Genomic DNA, 12,561 nt, shown 5'->3' on the forward strand with positions numbered 1-12,561 from the left:
GTGGGGGGTCCTCGAAGGCTACATCAGGCCACAGTGTAATCAGATTACAGCCAATTAATCTGACCCCAGAGCCACAGACCTGCGATTCACTTAATGAAAGCTGGTTTTCTTTCGGGCACACCTGTGGAGGTCATGAGTCAGAGCTCGCCTGTTCAAGGCCCGACATATTGATTGGCTGGTCAAAGTCAGCACAGTGACGTTTTGAGGTTGGTGCAAAAATGAACAACCTACACGTACAACGAAACGTTCCTTATTGCACATATCTGCGTTGTTCAATCATATGTATATTCGATGAATATCTGGGACATTTTTTAAAAAATTACAATGGTAGAATATTGTGTGCATGATTCCATTTGGGTTTAACTTAATCTGTTTGCACATCGCAAAGGCTTAGAGTACAAAAATTTCCATCATTATCATATTATTCTGCTTATTTATCAAGATCTCCTGACTACATACAGTATGAATAGATGTAAACCAGTCAGCAGAAGCAGCAGACATGGTAATGATTAAAAAAAATCTAGTTTGTGTTTAGGTTTGTGCAGGTGCATTGTTTTCAATCAGATTCAGGAAAATGGATTTGAGAAAAAAAGGTGAGCAACAGTGCAACTATATGTACGTATTATATTAGGGTGAGCTGATCTATTAAATGTTTCCTATTGAGTGGACAAAAAAAACCCCAGCAAAACAGCATAATAAATAGATTTTTGCATCTGTGCAACAGCGCAAGCTGCATCTCCTACGTGCTTCCTGAGGAACCATGCAAAGCCGAGAATTCTCAGAGCACACGGTGGTTGTTCCCTCTAAGCTCCTTACCTTTATAGCCTATCACCAGTTCAAACACCCACAGCACCCATTAGGCATAAACATCTCAGTGTCAGGAACTGCCTGTCCTCTCTGTGACACTGTCCTTCTAAGAAAAATGACGACACTGGACAACTGAAACGGCATCAGACTTGCCTTCAGTGTTAAAGCAATAGTTTCTGGAAATACACTTGAGTTGAGGAGATCATTAAATCTGTATGATCAATGTAAATCTTACACTAACTGCCAGCTTAAGACTGGAAAGCGATAACAAAAGGCAACAGAATTCAACCACCCTTGCCTCTGAAGCTCAACAATTAATTAATTAATTGTTATAATAATTAATTAACTAATTAAAGTTTTACTTGTGCAAGTGTAAAAATGACTGAGTTGTGATTTATTAGTGAGGATGTGCTACACTTTTTTCATAATGGAGAGGAGGATGATGCATATCAACAAAAGTCAGTACCTCACAACTTATTTATGATGATGATGCCCATTTAATCATTTAGATGGTTACTGGGGGTCAAAATCCAGCCCAGCTGCCTTTGAGCCAGAGGTGAGGTACACCCCTCACCACTGCTAACAAAAGAGACACACAACCATCCACACTCACAGCCAGTTTAGAATAGCCAATGATATGCAGCCAGAAATGGCCAGGCACAAGAGGAAAATGCAAACTCCATACTCCAACTCAGAACCTTCTCACTGTGAGGCAACAGCACAAAGCAGTGCTCCAAATTTCCTACAAATATTCTTCATCAATGCATTTTACAAGTGGGATTACCAGGGGGAAAAAACGCAATCATTTCACTGTCTGTAGTGTTGTAAAGATCAGTTTAAAAAAATTTAATGGCCAAAGATGAAAGTTTCATTGAAAATCTTTCCATGATCTTGCTGATTGCAGCCTCAAAGTAGGATTTCGGAACCACTCTGTGGCAATAAATGTGATTTTATTTTTTTTAAGTCAGTACACTCAGTGCCTTTTAACGAAGCGTTCAGAGATACGCACGCAGTAGCTCCACGAACGCCTTAATCTGACAGTGAGCTCCGCTGTCTGATACTTAAGGACAACCTTAGTGGAGATTTAGGAGACATGATACCTGAGTGAGACACGTGGCATCATGCATGAGTCCAAAGAGCATCATTTCATGTACAGCAACACGGGAGCAACAATCTCCCTATTTTCATAAATCAAAAGAAGGCTTTTGCAGGTACCACAATTGGGACCTGAGCTTTACACTGACGTCCTTTATGATTTCAGTTCACACTCATGTACGTCTAATGCAGCAACTAGACTTAAATGATCACAATTCCGAAAACTGTCTGGTCGACTTACATGGAAGAAGCTTTGATTTTATGACTGCAAAACATGACTCGACTGAGTAAAGTGAAGAAAATCAACTCAGTTTCATCCATATTATTAACTTTGCACACTGATGTCTGCAAGAATGTAAATAAATAGGTGAAGAATCAGTTGTCAAATCACTTTTGAATTTGTTTCCATAAAAGCATGTATGCAAAGGAACAGTGAACGTTCAGTAGTCAGAATCAATCAATCCCAAGGTGCCATTTTGATATTATTTATTACAATTTGATTTTACAGAAAAAATATAAAATGGCATATCACCCTGAGGTATTTTCTTTTGTGAATCATTTATTGATACGTGCCTTATTTTAAACTCTGTGTTTTGTATGACGCATGTTTGTCATTTAAGCTAACCTAACATTCCTATGATGAACAAATTATAATTAAAACTTACTTAACATTTTTATAAAGTCCATAAATAATGCTTGTGATGCTGTATGGAAAGTAGGTTTTATATTTTCATTAAATTAATGTATTCACTGTAGACAACTTTATACAAGGCATCCATATAAGGAGCTGGAACAAAAAGACAATGTCGGAGCTTTTTACAGATTTCTTTAAAGTCATCTTTTTTTTCTTTCATTTTTTAAAGCAGGAGACTTTTAATTTTCAATCTCTCAGTGGTACAAAGTGACTCCCGTTCATGAAGGCGCTGCACATCCGGCTGATCTGATTATCTTATCTGCTCAGGTTTCCCTCAGCGGACTACGGATCGCCTCTCCCTCCTCATCCTCCTCTCCCTCCTCCTTCTCCTCCTCCTGCTGCTGCTGCTGCTGCTGCTGCTCCTCTCAAGGATGACAGACTAATAGGATTGGTTGGATTTAATGCTATTTAACAAGGGATTGGCTGCAGGGTCCTGGTTCCGCCAGAGCAAACTCGCCCCCACACCCACAAAGTCAAGTCATTGTTGTCACACGTGTCGCTGCAGAAGATGGACATGTGCGTGGCATGCAGCGTGCAGACAGTCCAAACAGACGTCGTTTCATTTCTGACAGAAAGTTTGCTGCTTTTCCTTGGGATTGCATCATGATTTATGATTCTTCTATCATGACAATAAACATTTTCCTGCTTTCAGGATTAAATTTTTCAGGTGGAATCAGTTTTTAGAGGAAAAGTGCTGGTTTGTGATTTTGTACACACACTATAAAGGCTCTAATAATTTCTAAAAGCTACTGTATGGTGACTTTTTGTGCATGCAGCATCAGTGTACTGTTGTTTGGACTTGTGCATGTTCATCTTTTCAAGCCAATTCCAGCCCCTTTGCTTAGGTCAGTTCTCCAAGTTCAGCGAACTTAACAAGTGGTCTCATCCTCCCTTCAGCTTATAGATGTGCCTTCTCCCCGTCGTTAACAGGCCCTGGCCTGACCTCCCTGCCTTCCCATCCCACGAGTCAACACTCTGAACAGTAACCTCAGCGCTCAGGTGAGTCGCTTGAGTCTAAACGTGACCGGCGACAACACAGAGCAGTCAGCTGGCACTGTCAGCGGCTCGAGATGTTTTGACGTAAAGTGTCCGAGCTAAAACTCTTAAATTCTTTAAACACATCCAGGTGACAGGATGTGGGAGCATTCCAACGCTCTGCTGCACATTAATATTGCCCAAGTGATGTGGGGTGTTTTTGCAGGGAAAAGGTTTAGGAGAGCATCGTGGCACCAAGTATGCAGTCAGACAGCTTTAAATCTGGCTTCTTCTGGCTGATATTTTTGCAGAACTTGTTGTATTAATGTTCAAAGTTTTGGATCCATTCAGTAACAACAATAACAGGGTTTTGTTACTTATTGCAACAAACAAATATTAGCACTTGGAGAAACAATAAATCATAAAACAATGAACTCTAAAATAATGATTAAGAACCTCAATCTTCATCGAGTAAAAATCCAAACATGCCTACGAAACTCTTAGCACCATTCCAAATTATTTTTCAACCCAAAAGCTGCACAGTTAATCTTTACTGAACCAGTAAAAGCATTATTTAAAATGAAATTGAAAAAAAGATTTTAATGATTGTTTGTTGTTTAATGATTGTAAATTGACTGGCTGCTCTAACTTAAATCAGCTTTTTACTTAAAGTAATTATAGACAGTTAAACAACCCTGTGAACAGTGTGTAGATTCTAAGTGTGAAAGCAAGTGTCTGAGATATTCAATATGTTCTTATGTGTGTTTCATTATTGAAACCGCAGCTTCTGTATGCACAAGAAAGCCCCAGAGCATTTTAATGGGCAAGTGTGAGTCATAAAAGTAATAGAAAACTCTCTGAGTGTTTCTCCTTAAAGTCTGTCTGTACATCCTGATGAAAAGTTCCCATCTGTCATCAGAAACAGAGCAGACGTTCGTTCCAACAAAGTCTGAGCTCTTTTCTTTACTGTAAATGGATTTGATGTTTTGCTCAGTTGTGACAACTTGCAGATTTAAGGGCTTTTTGCTATTTTCAATCCACCATATGTTGTATAATATCGATTTAACTTTAGACTGACAAAGGAGTGTATTGAGATGAAGGTTTTGTGAAGTTTGGATTTGTTGGATTCTCGTGGTCTCTATGTTAGCACACTTTTTTCTCCCTGTCTATTTGTGCGAATAAACTTCAACTTTGTTGCAAGATGTTCTCCACGTGGGAAATTTCAGCTGCAGGAACGTTTCCTGGAGACCTCTTGTTTGCGAGGGTGTTTCAATTGAAAGTGCTTCATGAAAACCTCTCTCTGCGAGGACTTAAATTTAGAAGAACTTTTACTTGGGACGACTTGGAGCAGTTTGGAGAACTTTTAGTTTTGAAGATTGTTAGTTGCAGAAGTTTTGAGCTTCAAGGACACTTTGGGTTGTGCGAATGGACCGGATGTGGAGTTAGAAAGCTACTGAGGATTTTCAATCTGGAATCCTTGTGAGAGTTTGTAGTTCTGTGGACCTTCCATTGTGAGGAACCTTATGGTGCAAACCTTCAGTTTTCACTTTTATGGCCTTTTCACATCTAAACGTCGGAGCCAAGCTTCATATTTTTCTTACTTTGTACACATTGCATTCAGTTAGTTTTGATTTCTCATTGCAGTTTTACAAGTCATACCCGCATCCTGTCGTCATCACAGACGTGGGCTGCATCTCCTTATACTTGACATCTATTGATTTGTGCCCACATTGCTGTGAAAGGAGTCATAAAAAGGAAATGTGCATTGCCTTTTTCTCATAGCACTGCATACCTTTGTACACTGGTGCTGCAGTTTCTTTATCTTTAGACGAAAGTGTGTTTTTATAACATTGTCGGACCAAATTTGAACTAAAAACCTGATCTTTTTCTGTCCCTCAGGTCGATATGCATCGTATTTTTCTTTCCCTGCTTTGAGTTTCAGTAATTTCCTGCATCTTGGCTGTCATTTCAAACCATGCAACAAACGTTTTTTACACAAGAAATGAACAGGACTGTGGTTCAGTTTGATCTGGACTGAGACAGCTTGTTTTCGTCACACCAAATGTTTCCTTTTTGGTTTATTTCAAATCCGTCTTTAGATAACTGTTAACTGTTTCTCATTAGAAATTATAGTTGGAATGATGGTTTAATTCTGAGAACTTTTGCTTTTGAAGATTTTAAGCAGCAAAAACATGTTTGTGGCTGCAACATTTTAGTAGTTCTGACTTTACCTCAAAGATTTTAAGTTGTGAGAATGTCTAGCTATAAGGTGTTTTTGTTGTGTTGACTTTTGGTGGATGATCTTCAGTTTGGAGACTGTTCTTGACATTTAGTGTCGGGCATTTTCTGTTGTAAAGACTTTTAGTTGTAAAGACTTTGCCTCATTAGTAGTCAAGACTTTTGCCATTAGGTTTTTCTCGATTAGGATTCTCAGTTGTGAGGACTTTTGGTTCTTGTATCATTTCTGTTGTAAGTTGCTAAAATCCATGCTGCTTGGTGCTACCTTCGAAATTTTAATGCAATGTGTTTTTTTTCTGCACCTCAGTCACTTCTCGCCCTCTGCGGTCGATCAATCAAAACCGCACGGTGATGAAATACGGTCTCATTTTTCAAAGCCCACATCTGCCACTTTTGTTGTGTTGATTTTTCTATCTTGATGTCAAAGTTTCTTTTTCGCATTTCTGCAGCAAATCATTTTCGTGACCAAGCTCCTTTTCGTTCGCTTCATTCCAGGATAATGTCGCAACAAATTTAACCTCCTGCTTGATCAATATTCGCCAATAAAACACTTAATTTAACACCACATACGTATTTCTGCTACTACTTGTTTCGTCTTCTGGTAACTCAGCGGATACACTCTAAACTAAATTACACTTTAAGGGACCCTGGAAATATTCTCTAACATGTCTCCGCTGTGTCTCCAAAGAAATCAGAACCGGCTGAGAGACAAGCAAACACTACGGAGTATGACGACCAGCACCGTACCAACACAACGTGCCCACTCACACAGCTTTCTGCCTTCCTTTCACTGCGAATCCAGTTCAATTAAAATCAACTGAAAAAAGGCTAACGAAGAGCTGCGGACGCCCTTTTTGAACCTAATCCTGCCTCACATTCACAATGCGACGTGCAATTACAGTTCGGAGCTGCTCGGGTCAACAACCCTCTACCGCGGAGCTGCTAAGTGCCACGTGCGACGAGAGGCTTTGTCGCACCCTGGTACTTTTTAATTGAGTACATTTTGATGCCGGTAATTTTGTCTTTTTTTTTTTTTTTGTCATTTTCACAAAAATGTGGTCTTTTCAACTACAATATAAACTGCAGCTCGGAAGCAGGAGACAAAAGCTGGATTGTATATCCACGACTGCGTGAAATTCGGATCTGTATCTGCATCACGCATTCACAGCAGAGAAACCCGAGGATTGTGAATAATTCATGTTTGCTGTGCAGATTCTGAATTTTTAGGCTCATGTACTAATTTTGTTTGACATTTCTGATCGAGCAATGGTACACAACAGATGTTAGAATATAGTTGTCTTTAACGTGACGACATCCTATCAAACAAAACAGCCTGAGTGAATCGTCTCAACTACTTCAGAAGATCTAGAACGCTTTATTTTGAAATGTTAACACACCTTCTAATCTCTACCACTTTCTGTTTTGCACATAATGCAAATTGCAAAGACAAGAAAGCAGCTGCAACATGCAAAACAATACTTGCAAGATGAAATTTTCAGCTATACAAAGTGTCTAGATTAATGAGATCTTCGCTTTTCTAAGACTGAATGGATTCATGTAAACAAAATAAAACAAAAACACAGCTGGAAAAGTTTGCTGTCATTACAACTCTCCTGGTTTTGGTCAAACAGAAGTCAACACACCGCCTGAGCTTACAGCTTCATCAGAGGCCTCTCTCTCAGGGTCATTGTCGCCAGGCTCACCGGAAAATACTCGCAACGCCACGAAAAGCTTTTGGGCTCAAGTGTCAAGAGTGAAAACACTAAGCAACTAATGTGACAATGTGCTGGCTTAGTGAGGTGGCACGCTGCAGGGAGCTCAGGTTTCTTACCAAAAGGTTCGAGCTACTGCAGGAGCAAACCCACAACTTAAAAGCAGGACTCTTTTGCTTTCATTTGAACCAGGAAATTTTTGTTGCTCTTTCCATTGTATCACTGTGTGAAGCACTTCAGTTTAAAAGGCACTCCATGTGAAGTTGAGAACTATTCAGTTTGGATTTTGTTTTGTCTGAGAAGCACTTATCACAATGTCCTGCAAAACAGGACAGTGTGATAAGTGCTGATGAGTGAGTAAAATGATTTGCAGCCTAACGTTTCTACATTTTAGACACGGCAAATGAGGAATTTTTAGTATATAAAAAGGTACATGTGACTTCCAGGATCCCGTCTGTAAAGTTAGACTACCTTCTCATCACTTGAGGTGCGACTGACATTTAAAATAATCTGATCGTTTATCTTAATTCTCCTCCGTCAGTGACTCAGTGAAAGCAGGAGTCACGCTTGCCAACAGGTGGATGTCTGATCTGAAAGGTGATGGATCACCCTCACATTTTGTTTGGCTTCTCTAAGCTGTCTCTGGCCTCGCTGCAGCTAATGAAGAGGAGTCAAACCAAGGTCTCAGTGCTGCACGTGGCCCTCAAGCCCATCAGCGCTGCACAGACGACACCAAACACCCAAGGGGGAGGGTGGGAAAGTTAAAGCGAAACAAGGTGGTGGATAACAAAGGACACACTCTGGATGTTAGATGTATGTCTGCATCGCTGAAATATTCAGTGAAATAACTATTTATAAAAGGAACTAACCTTCCTGAGATACAAAAGCCAGCAAAGTTACAGCTCCAGCAGTTAATCTGATGAGGTCCTACAGTTTTAAAATGCCGCAAATACATCAACGTGTTTATGTGCTGAATCTCAGCAGTTGAAACCTGAATTTAGTCGCCCATGAACTCAAACTGCATAGAAAATCAAACATGGCTGAAGGCTCATACAGAGATGGTTTATCAAGAAGTAAGACGGTAAATACAGATTAGATTAGAGGAAAAACATGTAGAAAATGTACACAATTTACACAAATATGTGTAAGAAACTCCAAATAGAACAAAAACAAGCACTAAAAACCCTTAAAATGAATCTGAGTTTAGTCACATTCATCCTGAACATCTCTTATAGTCCCCACATGCATTTCAAGTCCTTCTAAAGCAATTAATCTTATTTGTGAGTAATAAAATGTGAGTAAATACTACACATTATGAGAAAAACTGAAGTTTAAGTCAATCGAACACAAAACAAATGTCAGTTTGTTTTAGCTCAATTTAAAGGACTTGATAAACTTAGTGTCACTATATGTGATTTATCTCAGTTCATGATGTGTTCCTAAGCAATCTTGCTGCTTGCTCATTGACTGGACATACAGTTATTAGATATAATGTGAGGCTACTTAGCTTTAAAACAGAGAAACACAGAACTACAAACACCAATAGGAAGAACTATGTCTTTTATGCGACTACGTGGTTGTCCTTTAGATAAATCTGCTCATCTTTAGCCTGTACATTCATTGACTTCAGAACTGATTCAGATTGATATTTTTGGCAGAAATGGGATAACTCCCACCGTAGCCTTCTGTTACATGTACAGTTTCTACGTAAAGCAGCACATAAGCTACAGCTTACTGTAGCGGGTCAAGTCTGGCGGCCTGAGAAAATCTGTATATTTGCTTTTCGTAATGAAAATGAAGCACATTGGTTTTATCAACAACATTAAAACAACAGGGAAACCAGTTTTGCTAAGATGGTTTGACATCATCTCATCTGTTGGAGCGTTATTCAGCTCACCTGTGAACAAATCGACTGACAAGCTCAGCTCTGGATTGAGTTGATTGAGCAACTCACATGAGGGCTGTTTTCAGAATTCAGAATATTTGTTTTTGGAAAACAGCAGATAATTTAGCGAGAAGGAAACAAAAGTTTTCTTACCTGTTTGTAAGTTTGAGGTCCTCAAGCTGGTTAGTCCATTCAGCACACTGATCAGCTTGAGGAGGATTGGCTTTAGGTGGATAATTTTAACACACTCTCTCTCTCTCTCTCTAGCTCTCTCTTACTCCCTCTCTCTCTCTCCCTCTGTCTTATGCACACACCTCTATGTTCAGTCACATTGATCAGCATGTTTGGGACTAGTTTGGTGAGTTTTGTTTTGCAACACTGGGCTTTAGCAAGTAATTCCTCATTCGAAAAATTCTAAAAAAAAAACCAAAAACTTGCCAGCAGAAAAGTGGTGGCAAAACAGCAAAACAAGGTCTTTGTATTTAAAAAAAAGATGTTTTTTCTTTGATTATATCTTAAAACTGCACTTTTTAAAAATACACATTTCTGCATCTTTGATTAAAAAAGGAAGAAAAAAAAAAAAAGTGAACACTCATCATTTAATCCTGTATCTGGGTCAAACTGTATTTGAATTCACTCCAGTCCCGTTGGCTTCTGAGATCTTTTAAATTGAGGATTAAGTCGTGGTAAAAGCCTTGATCCGGCCCCCACTGATCTCAACCACGCCCACCTATTAACAATATTTAGTGCCTGGCAAAAGATTCAGACTGGAAAAGTCCCACATACCTAATTGGCCGATTGACAGACCTACTAAAAAGGTGTCACAACAACAGCAACAACAGGAACGCAGCAACAATAGCAGCTTTGTTTTGTAGAGCAGGCGGTAAATGGATAATCCATGAGTTGACACTATCGTAGTTTTAATACTCCCTGGGCCTTTGTTGCATGTCATTCCCCGTCTACCTGCCTTCCTTTCCTGTCCTCTGTCTCTGCTGTCAGCTTTGTGATGAAGTAATAAAGACAAAGGTCAAAATAATACTTAGAAAAAAAACTGTATACGTACCGGTGCAGGAGCGTGGCTGCAGGATGCAGGAGGACTTGGTGCTGGAGGTATTGTGACAGCTTAGGAAGGCTGCAAGTAATCAGAAAAGACAGTTTAGAAAGTGGCCAAGACGCTGGAGGAACAGGTGGACCTGTTTAGGATGACTGCCAGCGGGAAGGAGAGGTGGCTTAAAAGGATGGCACATAAAAAACAGCACCAGTCAGTCATCAGAGCTGCTCTGACACACTGGATGCTGAACAGCTGGGCTGAGAGATGCTGGAAAACTGGTTGTAAAATGTAATCTTTGGTTGAAAAGAGCATCAGGAAAAGACTGGGAGCCTCTACAACGAAGCGAGTTTATCATACCCAGGGTTTCTTTTGTTATCTGGCTTCACTTAAGACTTCAGTTGAGATAAACATTCTCATGAAGCTGGTTATAAACTCAAGTTTCTGAATCTGCATATGACAAGTTTGGCACCAGATGACATGAATCACAAACATGGACAAGTCTACTGGCATCAGAGTGATGTATTTTATGAGCAAACTATTATAATAGAGGAATAAAAAGATCTTAAACACATAATAACAGATCATAGTGACACAGCAGCCAAAGCAGGAGGAAGAGCTGCAAAAAACTGTAGACATCAGCATAACTGCCCCCTTGTTGCTTAGATGTAGGTTTTTTTTTTTCAAGAATTAGGATTTAGTTTGTCACCATGCATCACAAGATAGTATAATGAGATTACAGATGCTGTCCTTTTATGCTATTCACAAAAAGACCAATTATGTTACGGATAAATAATCAAGTACTAAAAAAAAGTGGAGGATGAATTCAGTAATCTTACATTTAAACTCATTTTTAAAGGTGTGTAAGACAATTTTCTTCTTTTTCTGTTAGCTGGGAGCAAGTAGACAAATATAAAAGCACTGGTCCCGTTTGTGTATATATATGCTTATGATGAATTGTATAATGTCAACAATAAGGCTGTAAGGATTTAGTGTTTTAATCAGTTTTGTTTTACGATTTTATTGCTCTACAAATGGCAGATCGAACAATGAAATGACTTTGAAATTGCTTGAAGCTCTATAAACCTTTACTTTCTCCTCTCACTGTCTGCAGTCAAAGGAATGCTCATGATATTTTCAAAGAGAACTGATTGGTCAGTTTTATATGAGCTAATCTCTTATCTCGAAGCAGTTTAGGCATTGAAGTGTACCACTGTTGTAGTCCTGAAAACCTGGAGTTAAACCCAAAGTTACCCCCAAATGTTGCTTCGTAGTACAGACCTTGGTTCAGATTCAGGTTATAGAGAAGCAATCTTGCGTTGGCAGATCTATCTCCACAATGTTGTGTCGGTGCTGAAGAATGGTCTGACTGCATCCCATTAGTATTATCTTTTAGCCAATCACAATGATGTTGGGTGGAGCTAAGCCCAGGATGCAGCAATGTTGTCTCTGCAAATGAATGACAGGAGGATTGCTTTGGTGGAACATCCCCAGCAAGGAGGGGATTTTTCCACAATGTGGGCTTACCTAGACATTCAAATAATGTTTTAAATAAAACATTTTAGAACATTTCATGGATATTTATCATTTCAAATAATGTTCCTATGAGGTGCTGTCAGATTATGTCATATACAATAAAATAAGGAGCCCCAATATTTAAAAATCAATCAATAAAAAAATGTTTTCAAGCTGTTTTAAATAAAACATTTTAGAACATTTTATGGATATTTATCATTTCAAATAATGTTCCTATGAGGTGCTGTCAGATTATGTCATATACAATAAAATAAGGTGCCCCAATATTTAAAAATCAATCAATAAAAAAATGTTTTCAAGCTGTTCAAGGCCGTAGATGACAGAATGTTTCATTTATGAAATGTTCCTGTAATATAAGATTTTAACAAAGGTGGAACATTTTGCCTGTAATATTGTTGCTGTTGAGAAAGTTCTTTAAAACGTTCCCACAATATTCCATGATAACAAAAGTTCTCAATTTAATATTCAGAAAATGTTTTAAGAACACTGCCTTAACAATTTAACATTCTGGGAACTGAAATAAAACTTCCAGCTAAAAACATTCCTAGAAGTTTGTGGAACTTTCTCAGAA

Source organism: Stegastes partitus, unplaced genomic scaffold (assembly GCF_000690725.1).
Source record: "Stegastes partitus isolate 25-593 unplaced genomic scaffold, Stegastes_partitus-1.0.2 Scaffold1404, whole genome shotgun sequence".
NCBI classification, from domain to species: Eukaryota; Metazoa; Chordata; class Actinopteri; family Pomacentridae; genus Stegastes; species Stegastes partitus.